Source organism: Haemaphysalis longicornis, unplaced genomic scaffold, assembly GCF_048455015.1.
Source record: "Haemaphysalis longicornis isolate Haplotype H1 unplaced genomic scaffold, Haemaphysalis longicornis Haplotype H1 scaffold_4, whole genome shotgun sequence".
Classification (NCBI taxonomy): Eukaryota; Metazoa; Arthropoda; class Arachnida; order Ixodida; family Ixodidae; genus Haemaphysalis; species Haemaphysalis longicornis.
This window is the reverse complement of record NW_027526361.1, coordinates 200,349,797-200,368,761: the sequence shown is the minus strand read 5'-3', so window position 1 is coordinate 200,368,761 and position 18,965 is coordinate 200,349,797. Positions and strand designations below refer to the sequence as shown.

Sequence of the window (18,965 nt, the reverse complement as noted above, 5' to 3'; positions counted from 1 at the left end):
TCTGGTGAAGTGTGAAGGTGGGGGACAATTCAACTGGAAGCGACCAATTTTCTGTTCTTGTCTCGCTGCCTAACTCCATTTGAGGACAAAACTGGCGAGTCGGCGTTCAAAGGGTTAGCGACGACCCTGCACTAGAAGATAACCAACAGTCAGTGATGATCGTATGTAAATATTCGGAGCCGCACGCCGTGTATGCGGCTGGGTTATATTATGCAAATAAAGAAGTACACATCTCTGCAGGCAGCGGGAATGCGATTTGGTGCTTGTTTTGCGTCCTTTAATTTGTTTATTTGACGCTATTGCCTCACGTATTCGCTAGTATACACGTACCCTGCCGTTCGTAAATCGTGCGGCGTAAAACGTTACGCAAGAATCATTTATTTTGCGAAAATAGAAAACACAATTTACACTCGTTTTTAAGGCGGTGTCAGGCCAGTTGTGTCAGCTGAGTCGGCTGCGCAATTCTTGCGTTCGCTTGCATGCTCCCGCTGAAGCAACGTTTTGCAGTTACCAGCAGCGTTCCGTGTTTATAGTTCTCGTGAACTTTCCTTTGTCGAACGCACGCAAGACGAAACGACGGTAATGGTCGTCAGGAAGTTAGAAGACCCGACCTGGCGATAGTGTCCCACGCCGCGACAACTGCGACAGCTCGCTCAAAAGAAAGCCGATAAATCGGCTTGTTTTAGCGGATATTATTTTGTTTACCTTCTACAACTACTTCGAGGGCTATTTCATACAGTATGCAGTCATTTAAACGCGACACAAAGCGATTAAACTAAGTACAACCAACTTTCACTCTGGCTTGTAAATTGAAAACACATGGAGGGCGGCGAGGGTCGTCTGCTTTTGTACTACCCAGAGGCGTCGGCCGCTAGGGGCGCTGCATGTCGCTAAAACTCCAGCGCAGGAGGCTCATAAATATCTCACCTCTAATCTTACTTGGGCGGCCCATGTAACCTTCATATCTGCAAACGCATCAAGAACACTAGTTTACTTACGTCGAAACCTACGAAACGCGCCAAATAAGGTCCGCCAACAAGCTTACTTAACTATTGTTCGCCCGCAGCTGTTATTTGCATCACCCATATGGTCCCCCTTCCAAGCCTATCTCAATCAACTAGACGCTGTGCAAAACAGAGCGTCATGGTTCATTTTACGCATTTAGAGTCGCCCCTCGAGTTTCACACAAATAAAACATAACCTTTCATTACAGCACTTAGATATACGGCGCATAGTTGCCCTCCTGTCGTTTTCTTCATAAATATATTTACGCATCCAGGCCACAACCCTTCCCACTAACAGCACCATTGCGCATGCATAAACGACTACAGAATCAACGAAGCATCACACGCATCTTTGGAAAAAGAAATTCATTCAATTCATCGGCTTGGCCTCGTGCCTTAACACTCTGGAATGACCTACCCGGCGTCATTGTCAATTTAACTAATCATAAAAATTTTCGCGAGCAGTAATGATACATCTATCTCGACAGCATTTTATAACCGCCTTCAATTCTGTTTTTGTTCATGGTGTGTTTTTTTTTTGCGACTGTTAAATTCTTGTTGTTGCCTGAAACCCCTCCTTGCCATGTGTGGGATCCAAGCAGGCAATGGTGCTTCTCGAGAGGAGGAACAGGAGCCGGACAAGGTGCAAGGAGATTTCTAAGGAGGATAGGGGTTGGAAGGGCACTCACTAAGCGAGCCGGTGTAAGGAGCAGCAAATTGAGGGCAGTGGGCCGTGGGTAACAGGGGAAGCAGAAGTGTGGTAGCTGCGTCCCAAAGGGGGAAGATGTGCGCTCGGAGAAGGCGCCACATATGGGCGGCCTCACGCACAGGGATGAATGCGGAGGTGAGTAGGTACTGGCGGTGAGATCTTTGAGTGGCGCCCCCTGGCTCTGACGTCGGCTTAGGGATTCGCGCCGCTGTCGTCTGCTACACTCCGCTTGTGAGGGGCAACAGTGCCTGGGCTAGAAATCGCCCGCTTCGTTGCTGTAGTGCGTTAAAAAGCGTATTTCTAGCGACTCAGTTATTTTGCCAGCTTCTGACGCATCTGAATAATTTGAAGCTGTATCCCCCACAAGTTTGCAACACACGAAGAGATAGAGAACAACTTTCTTCAGAGTATCGGTCAGAAGATCGTGTGTAACTCGTCTTTTCTTGCTTATTCGCGAGGATCAGCGATCAGAGCTTCTCGATAAGTATTCAAAATGCGTAGGCTTCCCTGCAGTATTTTTGAGATGCGATTATGGAGACTCAACAGTCTAATACTACGTACCAAGCAGCGGCCTCTACACGCTCATTGCACAGCAGGAACTAAAGCGGCTTTCTTCTGTTTCTTTCGTTGTTGTCTTGTATCGGATTAATGTTTCTTGCTTTTTTTTTGCCCAACGCATTAATTTTTCTGCGCCGTCACCAACTTCTTATTAGGAGGTTTCGGGATGTTTGGGAGCCTCACAAAGGTCGTGTGGATATTTCCTTCATTTTGTATGGCATAAATTCCCTTTTCACAAATTGGCTTTCGTTACGGCTGCGTGCAAGAAGGTGCATATCCGCAGCGTGCTTTGTTTATTCACATGCAAATTCAATGACAAGGTTTGTGCTACGCCACCGCGATGGCGCCCTAAGCAATGTGGTCCACAGTACTAGAAGGCGGCTTTTGTGCTCGGAATTTCCATCGTAATTACATCGTTATCATAACGAACTTACTCTCAACTAGAACAATTATGACATGATTACGGTGTTGAAGGCATGATATACTCTCTAACTAACGTAATAAATAGTATACCTGAATATATTAAAAGACTCGAAACCGAAGAAGAATTCCAAGTAGCTCTGTATTGCTTTTCAACCCTTCCAGGCGCGAAGAACAAATCCTATTCTACTCGGGATGGCGTTCTGTGATTTGAAGAAAATTACTTTTACTCTCTTGTCCCGGACTGAGGACCGGGCCCACTAACCAGATCGATTTAATTGTTAAACAAAGTTTTCCCCTCCGCCCCCTCCTCCTCCTCCTCCTCTTGAGTGCAGTTTTCCTATAACGCATATCCGAATATCGGGATGATATGGCTGTGCAAAATGTTCCGAAATATCCCTCCAGGTCTTAACAAACATATATGTGCTACTATAAATTTAACAAAGACGTGACTCGTTTTGCTCAATAAACCTCCATACTGGTTAGATTGATTGATGATTGATTGATTGTAGGGTTTAACGCGCCGACGCAACGCAGGCGATGAGGCTCGCCGTAGTGGAGGGCTCCGGATCAATTTTGACCACCTGGGGTCTTTAACGTGCGCTGAAATCTCGCACACACGGGCGTTTTTGCTTTTCGCCTCCATCAGAAAAGCGGCCGCCGCGGCCGGGAATCGAACCCGTGACCTCGTGCCATACTGGTTAGATGCCTGGTAGAGAATCAGCACGCGCGTATATACACACTGGGTTATTTGGAACTCAACCTGCAGTTTTTGCAGTCTATAGTGCATTTCGGCAAACTTTAATGCCTTGACAACGTAAAGTGATGTGACAAAACGCGTTCGAGCGTTCGGCAAGGTTGCTAAAACTGTTTTACCTTACATATGATTACCGGGAATCGTGATGCCTTCTGCCAAAGCCGACAGCCCTGAAGGCCTAGAATTTGTTTTGGTCTTCAATTTTCGCTGTTGTCGGTTATTAGCAGCTGACTGTTCCGTTTGTTCGAATGCTTACATGAGAAGCTTACGCCTAGCTCCGACTCTTCGCGCTCCGCACAGGACCGGCTTCGCAAGGAATGGAGCGGCGCCGGCAATGTTTCTCCCGTAGCGGTATCCAAAACTATACTTTAATTGACACCATGAGCTAGTGTATGCGATTTTAAGCCTATTATTACGACAAAAAGTTACCCACGCGCCAATTCTGGTGCGGACAAGCATCAGACAATGACCGAGAGCAAAGAAACAGCAGGGAGAGCGATCCTAAGTGAAGCAGACGACAAATGCGAGAATCCCTAAGCTGACGTCACGGAGGCGCGCTTCGCAGCGCCGCCTGTGTTCGCGCTCACCGCCAATTGAGGAAGATAACTGCTGTTGAGGAGGCGGTTCTGTATGATGTCGTGTATGATTATTGTATGATTCTATTGTATGTGTGACTGTATGATTGTAGGTCATGTATGATCCTGTATGATGAAGAAGTATACGGAGGACCATGGTGAATAAGTGCTTGCTCGGAGTTCATTAGAATGATGAAGGGAGTTGTGGATTGTGTTAGGAATAAGAAAATTGCCGCCTTATCCACAAACGTGCCCGCGTCGGTGAGGACTTCTGTTTATCTGGTTGGGACGCTAGCAGTGGAAGAGGTGCCGATGATGGTAAAGTCTGTGCGGGTAGGGCATTGTGCGGCGAGTACCTGCCATTACCCGAAATACGTGAACTGTACTGGAGGATTGTTTTCCTTTTTGGGTGCACACTGACGGCAAAACCTAAGAGCACCATCGCTTGACACTATCGCGTTTATATTTGCGCGGGCTCGAAACTAACAGTAAAATGCATAACAGTTTGCTCTTTCATTTTCAGCCAGCGAATAAGATCGTTTAAATGGGTGATTTTGGTGTACATAAAAATAGCTAAGACGCAATACCTTGCTTTTGACCGGGCTGTCAAAAGTGAATCAAAATGACAACCAAAGTCTAACATGCTTTTGGGAGCATTTTCATGTGAACCAGAGCTAATATCTTACATTACACAGGATTGGACTGCTTCGGTTACAGGTCAGCGACGAAACGTTCAGCAACGGGGTGTTAACACTGCGCGGTCTATGCCAACTGAAACCTTTATCTTTTACGTTCTACGAACTTCGTACTCACTTACACACTTCCCCGTCCCACAAATCTCAAAAAGAGCAATGCTCTATTCTCAGCCACGACATGAACAAAAATTAGTGGCTTCAATCCACCCTGTGAAGGTGCTTGGAAAGCAAAGCTTTAAACGACATCCACACCAATTGCCTATGCCACGTCACTTAATTCATACACGGGGCTCTACACACTAAACTTTTTTACGCCCTTTTGGCCAAAAAGGGTGTAAAATAATTGAAAAAAGGGTGTTGGGAGGCCCTTACGCCCTTTTTCTTGAATCTCAACACCCTTTTTTGTAGCTTTCCACCCTTTTTGCGTGAAAAAAAGGGTGTTGACCAACCTCACCACCCTTTTTTTTGTAAGGGTGTTGAAAGGGTGGGGAAAAGGTGTTCAGCTCATCATTGATTGAGGTCATGCATGCAATATAATTTCAAAAAGACATCCCATTGTGCCATCCACCCAACCTCGTCAAAAATGTTCAAAAGAAAAAAAAAAAAAGCTGCCAAATTCAATAAAAAGCAGCGGCAGCACCGACGTTGAAACAGGAAAAAATATCAGCCCTTGCTTATTACGACATCGACAGAATAACACTCCCCCTCCCACTTTTTGTTTTCTACAACCTTGCACCGAGCACAGCACAACCTTGAACTGTGACATCTGTATCATCATTCCGTCGTTCCCTGTTCCTCTCCTGCCCCACCAGCACAATCATAGCCCCCTCTGACAACAGTCATTCTCGTCACTCAGTGGAGTTATAAAGTACTAGCAATCACAATTTTATTCCATTCTTATTGTTAGCGACCGTAAATATTGTGTACAAATGCAATAAACAGACCACCTAGTTTCTCCTACAGAAACAACGTTGGAGAACAAGGCAGATATCAAAAGAAAACAAAAGTTGGGAATGGAGGGGGCATGAAGTCGGGCGCTAAATAAGCAGACGCCAAATAATAATACGATTACTTACACTCGAACACTGCCAAATTTCATTGCGCAGTGTTATCTTACTATCTGCTGCTTTTTTTAACGTTCAAATGGAGCGCCAAAAAACTCAGTCCGCGTTTTGTGTTTGTAAACTTTAAAAATCTAAGCTTTTTTATTATATTGCACACAAAAAATAATAATTTATTGTTGTAGTCAGTAAAAGAGGCAATTATTTATTGTTGTCGTTTTAATTTCTTTACGCAACTCCTTGTCAACGGCCGAAACCCTGAGTACGGCGCGCGGCGGCGTGGCCGGATTCCGGAACAGATACCCCGTGACCCTCCATGCCGTGACCCGTCTTTCATGGATTGTTTACTGTGGTGTGCAGTTACACAAGCGCAGTTATTACGATTAATTGGACACCTCGCCGTCTTCGGTTATGTCTGTCGTGTTCGACTTCGCGATGAAGTATTTGAGAACAACTTTGCCACCTGAAGACGGCTAAATTCGTTCGGCGCTTGCCCCTGAACGTCGCTCGCTCTTCTGCTTCGTTTCCTGCAGGTAAGCTGTCTCGACACATTTGCCGCCTTTCTTTTCACTGGATGCCGTTTGTAGCTGTCAGCGCCGCTTTAAGGATTCGTTAACAGGAGCCCGCGTGTGTGAATTGTTTAACTGAACTAGCTAGGTTGAACCTTGAGGCTCGTCTTTAGAAAGGCGATGTGCGAAAGAACATTGTGGTGCTTGCATTGAGCGCTGAACGCACTGGCGCTCAGTAACGCAGTGGCGCTCAGTAACTCAGTAACGTTTCCCATTCCGCAGCACTACATTGAACAGCTTCAGAGTTCACCACTGCAAACCACGTCTTACGCGTAGTTTATCAGAACACGGGCGGCTACTCCTCTAAACTGTGCTGCGCAGCGTTTACGGCTTCGTTAATCACCGCTGTCATTTGTGCCGTGTTGGGAATGGCGAGGGAGAATCGTTTGCGAGCGAATGTGCGCGCCTCGCAAGCTTCGTTGCGTTTGCGGCGAGCCACCTCACCATGTGTACGGTGCCGCTGTACGCGGGCATTGATTTTGGCTGAATATTGTGTTGCCCGAGTTGTAACATTCGTGCACCCAATAATTTCCATTCTTGCCTGTGTGGTAATCATGTGTCATCCTGTTTTAGACCTCTGGACGGTCTGAGCACATCACGTCCCTCCATTCAACCGGACAAGAGCCACAAGCATTGTCAACAGTGTTTGGCCGCCAGAACGTAAGTTTTCAAACACAGTTTTGGTAGCACAGTGGGCTACCATACTTCAATAATGTTCGATCACTTGAATGTACAAGTTCCCTCGTACAAGCCAGGAATTTTTTTGGGGGGGAGGGGGGGGGGGTGTGGTCGACCAAAAAATGGGACGGAGAAATATGTAGGCAAGGCATCTTGCGCGTTGTTTTGCAAACGAAGCTTGAAATAACTGACTTTAACATGCGATTTGTGTATGCTCAACACTACCTGTAAAGCCCACCTTAAAGGAGAGCCATGAAGACAAAATACAAGTTGGGTTTATTAGAAAGACTGCTTAGTCCTGATAACAATGATCCCAATATCGCAATCTTCGAAAAAATAACGGAGATATTAAGGAAAACGTTTGAAGCAGTCGCGACCCCCTAGCCAATTTCCCGCAACTTATTTATGACGTCACGGAACCTTGTTTGTGCGATTGGCGGCCGTCTAACTGACCTGTCGCGACGGCACATGACTGGACGTCTGTAATCCGGCCTCTAGTTTCATTTGACCGCATCACTTGAACGTTAACGTGCAGTTAAGGCACTGAAAGTTATGTTTTATTGTGGGCCCGTATGACGTCATTCTTGCTCATAACTTGTCACTGTGGCGCAAAATTTGAAAGTTTTTAAATACTTCTTGCTTTTTTTTCGTTAAAAAACATATTTTGCGGCTCTAATGGAGCTGAGTGACATACTGAATCCTAGTTCTTTCAAATTAAACGAAGTTGTATTTTCTCTTCATGGCTCCTTTAAGGAGCTTAGATGGTGATGATAGTGATGATCAGCTAAATTTCTGTTCGCTGGTCTATGGGCAGACTACGGGCGATTCATTCGTCCGCAGAGCAGGTGGTTAGGCGGACCCGCGCTCGTGAGTGTGATCATGAGCGCGCTCGTGAGTGGCGCGCGGACCCCGAAGTTCGTCAGGCGGAAGTGGAGGCCAACACTGAATGTTTACTATCAAGATTCTCGTGTTTTAGAAAAGGGACTATTAAGTTTTCTTGTCAGCTATGAAGTACAGTCGAGCACGATTTGAAGGTTATCGAGTGGCCAAGCGTGCCACCAGCCCACGGTTTCGTTTCGGAACCATGAAAATCGAGATTTCACACTCTTCGCTCCCTTGTTGGCTGTTCCATGATACAACAATGGCCTGCACGACTGACTTGCCACCCTTTGGGTTTCAAGCTGTACAGGGCCGTCCACGCTAGGTGCGAACACGGCGCAGCGTGACCTTGCTCCGCGGAGCGCCAGCGCACAATCCGCGGCCGCGCATCGAAGCTAAGCGGCGCAGGCGCACAGGGGCTTGGAGGTGGGGCTTCGTGTCGTCTGCTACCGCGGGAGAGCGCCGTGCCTGCTTTGTTGTGAAGCACGCCTAACTGTAGGCTTGCCTGTAGCGTCTAAGCGCGCTGCGACAGCATTGCGGGAAAGCGCACTTTCCTTACTGCGGCGCGTTGTGTAGTTTCTGCCTACGAGAACCCACAGCTTCCGCATTTCAGTTCCGCGGTGCAGGTTAAATGCAAGTATTGTTGCAAACATTTCAGGACTGGCTTGGTTTGGTTCAATGAGAGACGCTGTATAGAACGGCATCGTATAATTTCGGCCACTAGGATTTATTTAATGCTCACTGGCATTACGCAGAACATAATTGTCTGTGCATTTCGCCTCCGTGGAATTTCGGTCACAGCAGCTGGGTTTCGATCTGCCGAATTTCTTCCCGATGTGTATTGGCTTTTTTCAAACATATGAATATCGCGCATCGTCGAGATGGTTCAAGCAGTCGCCCAGCCAGGAAGTCACGCCCCCAGCACAATCGTCTACTCTACGGTCGAATCCTGGACCGGTCCCACTCTAGTGTGCTATATTATAATGCATACGTCATTGGTTGCGCTCCCTACATGGCTAGTTATTTGGAGAAAGCGGCCCCTCCCTTTGTTGCCACCTGTGCGCATCCTCCTTTATGGTAAGACCCGTACTTCCTCGCGACTCCTTGAACCATCTCAACGATGCGCGATATTCATATGTTTGAAAAAAGCCAATACACATCTGGAAGAAATTCGGCAGGTCGAAACCCAGCCGCTGTGACCGAAATTCCATGGAGGCGAAATGCACAGACAATTATGTTTTGCGTAATGCCAGTGAGCATTAAATAAATCCTAGTGGCCGAAATTATACGATGCCGTTCTATACAGCGTCTCTCATTGAACCAAACCAAGCCGCCAGTCCTGAAATGTTTGCAACAATACTTGCATTTAACCTGCACCGCGGAACTGAAAAGCGGAAGCTGTGGGTTCTCGTACGCAGAAACTACACAACGCGCCGTAGTAAGGAAAGTGCGCTTTCCCGCAACGCCGTCGCAGCGCGCTTAGACGCTACAGGCAAGCCTACAGTTAGGCGTGCTTCACAGCAAAGCAGGCACGGCGCTCTCTCGCTCTAGCAGACTACACGAAGCCCCGCCTCCAAGCCCCTGTGCGCCTGCGCCGCTTAGCTTCGATGCGCGGCCGTGGATTGTGCGCTGGCGCTTCGCTGAGCGAGGCCACGCTGCGCCGTGTTCGCACCTAGCGTGGACGGCCCTGTACATTCGTTGTTATCAAGCACAGACTTGGACTTGGTTGCCCTTTATCTACACCAATGATAACGAAACTTGCATGGAATATTTGCTAAAGCTGTTGTTCTTCCTTCTTCCTGCTTCGTTTGAAAGAGTAGCTTTCCCGCGACAACCTCCGAATCGCAGTGGACTGTACATGCGGCGCATTCGTATATTATGGTGGTGAAACTAGCAAATGTGCGTCTTCGTCCTTAAGTAATCGCCTTTTGTAATTTTTTCTGCTAGTAGCGCGAGTAGTAAACTTTCGCTAAGCGGAACACCTTATTGCACTGCTGTTGAATGTTGAGCTTGTTGCACGTTTCTTAAATTTCATTATATTTCTATCTGTTAAATCGAAACAGACATGGCTTCAGTAAAACTCCTGTTAAGCAAATACAGAATGCTGATTCTAACCAAGAGGGAGGTCAAGGAAACTGGAATAGTGCCAAAAAAACAAAGCTCCGCATTAGGGAGAATTGTGTAGTTTTGTTGATGTGGAGGAAATACAAGATGGGCAGAGCAATGCTTTTTATGCAGCAGAAATTATGGATCTGCAATAGTCAATGAAATGCGATGTCGGTAGAAAAGTAAACATATCAAGGATTGATAGTTGACTGAACAAAATACAGCGATGTGCTCTGTCATGTGATTATACTTTGTACCAGTGTAAAGACAAGGAATGACACGCTCCCGACAACATGTAAGCCTATATGAGGCTTTTCCTGCTGTTCTGCCATTCCCCGGCCGTGCTGTTCCGCCATTGAAACAGTGGGGCTGTTTCGATTGGCTCGTGGCAGGTTCCCAGCGCTTGTCGGTGTATCCGGCGCGAAATGCAGCCGGGCTGTATATGTTGACAGGTACAGCATCTGGAGCGGGCGCAGGGATCAGACGTTGACATAGCCCTTGTTTTCAGCTTTATATGAGCAAGAATGTCCTTAAAACTGCAGGTTCCGCGCCTGCAGGTGACTTCAGGCGGTTTCTCAGGCTGCTTAAACCGCAGCCCAGCAGTTATCTTCTTGGATGTTCTTTTCCCCGGGGCTTCTCCTCCAAGCCGCAGTAGCGCTGAGGATCTGACCCCGGGTATCCTCAACCGACAAACTCAGCCTCTGATACAAAACTGTACATTTATTTACAGCCCGGCGGGCGACTAAAAAACAGTGCTCAGGCGGAGCTCGAAGACGACGGGCCGAGCTCTCCTGCGCCCGGACCACATCTCCCGATGTCGTCTCCTTGTCTTCATCTTCCCTCCACCCTGACGCTGGGGGCTAGGGAAGAGGGAAAAGCAAGTCCTTCGTGGGGGTCCAACCCCATGTGGTGGCCATTAGCGCATCCGGTGCGAGCAGGCGTGACCTGCTCGCACCAAGCGACACGTGCGTTCAATTTCTGTGCCGCTCGTCCCGGGGCCCGCGCCAGTTCGTGCGTCGAAGTGCGCAACACCTCCACCGCCACTGTGAAACATACCTTCAGGAATGTTTCACACACGAAACACACACCACACACACATTTGGCCCGTGCACCATCGTTCCTTCAGTTGACGACACAACAATCAGCACGGCCAGTGCCTCTTGACCCTGGCTGCAGGTCACCATGACAAATTAGGCACAATCCTCACATAGCTCATTCAGAGCGAGCGGCCTTTAGAATGCGGTACGCACCGGCCGTCGTCGTCAGAAAACGCCCTTGCCATGCGCCGCACACCCTCACACAACAGTATCAGGGGCCCCTCTCTTCCTCGCTCGGGAAGGGACCACTGCTGGGTCGTCAGCATGCGTTGGAGCCTCTCTGCACTGAGGTGAAGCTGACTGACGCTTGCGCCTCTTTCCAGGCGAACCCTTGGGTTCGGCCGCTTCTGACCCACCGTACGCGCACGAGGTGTCATTCTCTACGACACACCTTTGGTCAGGGTAAGCAGCAGAGGGCTGCTTCGTGGGCACGTTAACGCGGTCATGCAATGCCGGAGAGGCTATCTCTTCAGTCACTGCAGTTCTACCTGCAACTGCCTGGGGCTGCGTTACATGAGCGGCCGTACCCTGATTTGCACTTCCCTCTCTCAATTCGCTGGAGCTTCCCATGTCAATCATATTTTCGGGACTCGACATTCGGGGACCTCCAGAAACACACGATGCAGTGTGCGCGACACCAACTGCATCCGATTCTTCACGCTGCCGCATCCTGCAAAGCTACTGGCCGCTCGGCCACGCTCCCAGGATGTTCTCTGTCTCCGCACGGTGCGACGACAGGCTCACGCTCAGCTGAAGCCAGTCTCCGCCCCTTCAGAACGGCTGATTTAAGAACCTCATAGTTCTTCCGCTCCTTAATGTGCGAACCCTCGCGTTCGGCCGCTACTGAACCACCGTTCGCGCACGAAGCGCCGTTCTCTACCACACACCGTTGTGTGACGCAAGGAGTAGAGAGGGGCTCATCGGTCACATGAATTAGAACATGCGACGCAGCTGAGGCTGTTTCTCTGGCTATCAGCTTTTTCACGGGCATGCCCACACTCCTTCGACGCACGAACTGGCGCGGGCCCCGGGACGAGCGGCACAGAAATTGAACGCACGTGTCGCTCGGCGCCTTGAAAACTCCGCGCATCCCGAGGAAGGTCGCGCCTGCTCGCACCGGATGCGCTAGTGGCCACCACATGGGGTTGGACCCCCATGAAGGACTCGCTTTTCCCTCTTCCCTGGCCCCCAGCGTCAGGGTGGAGGGTATATGAAGACAAGGAGACGAGAGAGACGCGGTCCGGGCACAGGAGAGCTCGGCCCGTCGTCTTCGAGCTCCGCCTGAGCACTGTTTTTTAGCCACCCACTGGGCTGTAAATAAATGTACAGTTTTGATCGGAGGCTGAGTTTGTCGGTTTGAGATACCCGGTGTGAGATCCTCAGCGCTGCAGCGGCTTGGAGGAGAAGCCCCGGGGAAAAGAACATCCAAGAAGATAACTGGCGCAGTCAACAGGATCTTCAACAGCGACGACTCAGCCAGCCGGCGGGCGAGATGGAGCAGGCGGAGAAGTCACGGCCTGCTGAATGGGATCGGCGGGAGCAGCGAGCTCGTCAGCCTGGTGGAGAAGCGGCTCGACCGGCGCTCAGCGGACTTCTCAACGGAGAGCGGCAGCCTGCTGAACGAGATCTGCAGGAGCAGCGAGCTCGCCACCCAGGTGGAGAAGCGGCTCGAGCGGCGCTCAACGGACGTCTCAACGGAGACCGAGGCAATCTCTGCGGCCTGCTGAGCAGCGGAGAAGCAGCTTGGCGAGGCGGCAGGCGAGAAGTCGGCGGGCGATTGTTTGGTGGACACCTCGGCGGAAGGAGCGGTGCATAAATGGATAACCCATCTGCACCGGTGCGGCATCTCTACAGGCGCCGAGCTATACAGGTCAGTGCCTCGTTTGATGCTGGGTCTGCGGTTCACCATGACATCTAGCGGCTATCTAGGTGTAGCCGCGAGATAATGATGAGGATTAGGAAGCGTGCATGAACGTTGCAGGGACAGCAAGCATTGCAATGTCATTCGCTGAGCAGAAGGCGCTATTGCTGGCGAAATTGAGAATCGCTGAGGCAGAGTTAGCAGCGGAACGTTCGAAGAGTGGACGTTTCAAGAGAGCTAACAACGTTCCTACCTCACCGATTGCTCAAATAGTAATGTTCAGCACTCGGGGAGAGAGTGAACTGGGGTGCTCCGGTACGCCGAAAGATGCGCTGGGTGGAACCCATTCACTGGGCGCGCGTAGTCCTCCTGTTTCGCGGGATCCGCCACGATCAGAGTCACGTGGGAAAGGCGAAGATAGGATAGTGGCGCACGTTCCTTCGTGGGCGTTGAGATTTTCTGCAACCGGGGAGCAGGATTGTGAAGCATCCCGCTTAGAGAATTTCACCGAAATAAAGATGGAGGTGAAGGAAGGTGTTACGCGCGAGGCTGCGTTGGTAAATGACAGGCGGTCAAAGTTGAATGAGAGTGTGCGCATGCCCGTGATGAAGCTGATGGCAAGAGAGAAAGGCTCCGCAGCGTCGCATGTTATTGTTCATGTTGCCGATGAGCCCCTCGCTACTCCTTGCTTCACACAACGTTGTGTGGTAGAGAACGGCGCTTTGTGCGCGCACAGGGGTGCAGTAGCGGCCAAACACGAGGGTTCGCACAGGAAGGAGGGGAAGAACTATGAAGTTCTTAAATCAGCCGTTGTGAAGGGGCTGGTTTCAGTCGAGCGTGAGCCCGTTGTCACCGCGTTCAGAGAGGGAGAACGTTCCGGGATCGTGGGCGAGCGGCCAGTTGCATTGCAGGATGCAGCAGCACGGGAATCGCGCGAGGAATCGGATGCAGTTGGTGTCACGCACACTGTATCTTGTGTTTCTCGAGATACCCAAATGTCGAGTACCGACAATGTGATTGCCATAGGGAGCTCCAGCAAATTCAGCGAGGAAAGTGTAAATCAGGGTACGGCCGCTCATGTAATGCAGCCCAGGGCAGTTACAGGTAGGTCTGTAGGAGTGGCTGAAGAGATAGCCCCTACAGCATTTCATGTCAGCGTTGACGTAGCTGCTAAGCAGTCCTCTCCTGCTTACGCTGACCAACGGTGCATAGTGGAGCACGGCGCTCCGAGCGCAGAAGCGGCCGAACCCGAGGGTTCGCCTAGAAAGAGGCGAAAGCGTCAGTCAGCTTCACCTCAGTGCAGAGTGGCTTCAACGCATGGTGACGAGCCAGCAGTGGTCCCTTCCCAAGCGAGGAGGAGAGGGGCCCATGATACTGTTCTGTGAGGGTTTGCGGCGCATGGCAAGGGCGTTTTCGGACGACGACGGCCGGTGCGTACCGCATTCTAAAGGCCGCTCGCTCTGAATGAGCTATGTGAGGATTGTGCCTAATTTGTCATGGTGACCTGCAGCCAGGGTCAAGGGGCACTGGCCGTGCTCATTGTTGTGTCGCCATTTGAAGGAACGATGGAGCACGCTCGCAAAGTGTGTGTGGTGTGTGAAACATTCCTGAAGTTATGTTTCACAGTGGCGGTGGAGGTGTCGGGCGCTTCGACGCATGAACTGGCGCGGGCCCTGGGACGAGCAGCACAGAAATTGAACGCACGTATCGTGTCACGCGGCGCCTTGAAACTCCCCGCATTCCGAGGAGGGTCGCGCCTGCTCGCACCGGATGCGCTAATGGCCACCACATGGGGTTCCCACGAAGGACTCGCTTTTCCCTCTTCCCTGGCTCCCAGCGTCAGGGTGGAGGGAATATGAAGACAAGGAGACGAGAGAGACGCGGTCCGGGCACAGGAGAGCTCGGCCCGTCGTCTTCGAGCTCCGCCTGAGCGCTGTTTTTTAGCCGCCCACTGGGCTGTAAATAAATGTATAGTTTTGATCGGAGGCTGAGCTTGTCGGTTGGAGATACCCGGGGTGAGATCCTCAGCGCTGCAGCGGCTTGGAGGAGAAGCCCCGGGGAAAAGAACACCCACAAAGATAACTCCAGCCTTGACATAAAACATTATGAAGGGGGGAGCACCGGGACCCCCCCTCCCCCCCCCCCCCCCCCCTCGGCTACGCCCTTGGCGTGTGCTTATTCTTTCTCTTGCATCCACCACATTCAAGTCGTCACGTTGATTTGGGAATGCTGGAATCCAGCATATGCTGGCAAGATACGAGAGCTTGAACACAACCCACTTGCCCGCAATGAGTTTTCAAAGATCTCCACCACCTGAAGGTACTGAAGTGAGGTGTAAGCATTGCCTGAAAACCATACCAGATAAGGGTACCATATCATAGTTATGGGTCTTTCTCGCCCATTTTAGTGTTTTGAACGAAAAAAGTACCATTTAAAGGTGACACGTCGTTCCCTGCCGATTTCTGATGCCTGATTAAGTTTGTGGGCATAAATTTAGCAGCTTTCTCACATGTCTAACGTGTATGTGTGCTTGTTAGGAGTGAAGTAGGTAAAAATTGAAAGGTTTGATTGTAGTTGTGTATAGATTACCCACATTTTTTTCATTCCTAGAAAAGAAAAATTGAGCTAACCCTGCCAATTGTTCTGCATTGCTGCGTTTTATTATGCTTGTATGATTCGTAGAACCTGCAGGAGTTCAGCTGCTTGTTAACGGAAAAATGAACAGTGGTACAAAAAAAAAGTGCATCTACTAAAAAAATCTTCACAATCGCAGGATGCCAACGGTCCACCTACCAACTTGCGTCCTGCATTGTTTATGCTGGCTGGAGCGGCGCATGGAGCATTTTTCAACTTCTCGAAGTTTGTGATCAAGCGCTGCCCCAAGTGAAGGATGCCACAGAGGGATCTTCGGTTTTAATGCCACAATTTCATGTGCTTAGCACTTACTCATAAGGTATTTTAAACATTCATCATCCCAGAGGATATGTTACCTTCGTCTTGGGTGGAATGTGGCTGCAATCAGGTTATTTGTGACAGAAACAAGTGAACCACGTGGTGAGAGTCATTGAGGCCCTGTTGATTGCGCATGCTACTGAAATAACATTTTCATTCAGCTGAATACTTTCTAAATATTACAATTTGTGAACAAAATATGATAAAAGTCATGATTAGTTGTACTGCAGTGCAGGAAAGAAATGCCAGCACATGTTTTAGGAGCCTCTTATATTTCAAGTCATTGGCTGGTGAGCAATAAAACATAACCGAAAATTGTTTAAAGTGAAATCAAATATTTGTTGTCGCCAGTGCATGGCCCGTAGTAAAAGCTATCTGGTCTCCAAATTTCAAATGAGACAGGAAATGCCAAAAAAATAAGGAAATAAACAAGACAGCTTGCTACAATAAACCAATTCAAATAATTGCTCAATGTCTATAAAGTGGTGATTCAGGCGGGTTAGTTCGGTGTTGATGAAATACAAGCAGGCCCTCGCCTGGTCAAAAACAAATAAACAAATAAAGACATTTTGGGCCCCTACTGGCCTTTGATCACAATGAAAGGGGGGTGAAAGGTCGCGATTATTTATAGGTTTGGTGGTGCAGAGTGCGCATGTATATCTCGGGGAGACTACCCCGCGACTGGTTAATCGTGTTTTTAGTTGGTTGAATATGCACTGATTCTAAAAGTAGTCGTGTCGACAGGCACTTCTCTGATGCGATTATGCTTGCGGAATCCCAATCGATGACGTGGTCAGTAGCCAGGTGATGATCCGCCAAGGCATTTCAGCTTGCATTGCCTTTTTTGACATCGTTCTGGTGCTATTGAATTCTTTAAAAAATTTCCAGTTTCAGCTATGTAGGATTAGGAACGAAAAAGAGACGCCGACCAGTCCAAACAAAACGTACTGACGTTTCGGCTTCCAGCACGAAGCCTTGTTCACAATAAATGCATCACCAGAAGTGGGTCGTTTAAGTGGGCTTGAATAATCGCTGAAAAGAGCATGCGTAGATCGGGTTTAGATTTCAGTCATTACGATTGACTGTGTTAGATGTGGTCTGAATGATTAGTGATTCCAGATGTAGCCGTGATGCTGTCACTTTTTCTGTAGTGACGATTCTTGCATTGTCCCAATCAATCTTGTGGTCATTCACGACGGCGTGTTCGGCTTTTATTCTTTACGTCACGTGCGTGCTGCTGCAGACGATTCTTATAATTTCCTGATTCCCCGATATACACGCCGCTGCAGTCTGCACAAGGTATCTCGTATACCACACTGGGGAAGCGCTCCTTGGGAAAGCGGTCCTTGACTCTCACGAGCTCATGGCGCATCTTTTTGGCTGGACCGTGGGCCACCTGCATGTCATATTCCCATAGGATACGTGCCAAACATTCACTTGTTCCTGGAAGGTAGGGCACAGGAGCTCGCTTCATCGGGGCAGGAGGCACGTCCAGTTGTCCCCGTCGGGTCAGTTGGCGTTCCGTTGCGTTTATAAAGTGCCTCGGGTAACCGCAGCTAGCCAGGTCATCCCGCACCTTTGCCGTGTCCACCGCCGCATCCTCAGGCTTCAAGCACAATCTTTTCGCACGCTGCAGTACCGTGCTAACAACAGCCCTCTTGTGGGAAGCGGGGTGCATGGAGTTGAAGTTCAGGTAGCGGCCTGTGTGCGTTTCCTTGTGGTACATGCTGAAACGTGGCCTCTGGCCCTGCCGAGACACGAGGACGTCCAGGAAGGGAAGTTTGCCATCGGCCTCCTCTTCTGACGTGAACTGAATGGCACGGTCCATACTGTTGAGGTGGGCCAGCAAGCTGTTCGCCGCGTCTTTCTGAACGACGCAGAAACAATCATCGACATAACGCAAGAACACTTGGTTGAGGGGCAAAGGAGGCTAGCGTGCGTGCTTCCAGCGCTTCCATGGGCAGGTTCGCCGCCGTGACCGAAATAGCGGCACCCATTGGAGTCCCCTGCATTTGCTTGTAAAAATGGCCCATAAAGACGAAGTACGTATTGTTCAGGCAAAAATCTAGAAGCCTGCGTAGTTCTGGCACATCCATCGGTGATCTCTCGGGCAACGTCTCATCAGCCTCGAGAGCAGCGGTGCATACGGTGACAGCCAGGTCACTCGGAATACTCGTGAAAAGGGACTTCGTGTCGAAGGACACCATCAAGTCGTCTTTCTCGATCACGGTGTTGCGAGTCTTCTCGACAAAATCGAAAGAATTACGAACGTGAGTGGTCCCTTTATTGACGAGCGGAGCCAGAACTTGGAGCAGGAACTTCGACAGGTGGCCCACATTCCAGCCAAAAAGATGCGCCATGAGCTCGTGAGAGTCAAGGACCGCTTGCCCAAGGAGCGCTTACCCGGTGTGGTATATGAGATACCTTGTGCAGACTGCAGCGGCGTGTATATCGGGGAATCAGGAAATTATAACAATCGTCCGCAGCAGCACGCACGTGACGTAAAGAATAAAAGCGTCCGCAACAATGCTGTAGCCAAACACGCCATCGTGAATGACCACAAGATTGATTGGGACAATGCAAGAATCGTCGCTACAGAAAAAGTGACAGCATCACGGCTACATCTGGAATCACTAATCATTCAGACCACATCTAACACAGTCAATCGTAACGACGGAAATCTAAACCCGATCTACGCACGCTCTTTGCAGCGATTATTCAAGCCCACTTAAACGACCCACTTCTGGTGATGCATTTATTGTGAATAAGGCTTCCGTGCTGGAAGCCGAAACGTCAGTACGTTTTGTTTGGACTGGTCGGCATCTCTTTTTCGTTTCTAATGTACCCTCCCGGCCAGACGGGATTCCGTCATGCTCTCGATTTCACCTATGTAGGATGCGTCACAATCCTTGCATGGAATTTTGTAGGCAACTCCGGGGAATCTTGATTTTTCTAAAGGGTCCTTCACGCGTATCAGCTTCTGATTAAGCTGGTACGCGTTTAACACCATATTTTAATTTTAACACCATATGTGCCAAACACCC

General features: G+C 49.6%; 1 long non-coding RNA gene across 3 annotated transcripts; it reads left to right on the top strand.

Moving 5' to 3' along the window:
- Window positions 1–6,104: 6,104 nt before the first annotated feature.
- On the top strand, window positions 6,105–16,642 carry LOC144179608 (uncharacterized). Of its 3 annotated transcripts, XR_013324303.1 has the most exons (4): window positions 6,105–6,312; window positions 6,922–7,008; window positions 12,562–12,978; window positions 15,743–16,642. It is a non-coding gene; the product is annotated as an uncharacterized LOC144179608 (long non-coding RNA). The 3 variants fall into 3 exon arrangements; XR_013324301.1 differs by lacking the exon at window positions 12,562–12,978 and having other exon boundaries at window positions 6,107–6,312; window positions 15,743–16,634; XR_013324302.1 differs by lacking the exons at window positions 12,562–12,978; window positions 15,743–16,642 and adding an exon at window positions 10,554–10,682 and having other exon boundaries at window positions 6,107–6,312.
- The last annotated feature ends 2,323 nt before the right edge of the window (window positions 16,643–18,965 follow it).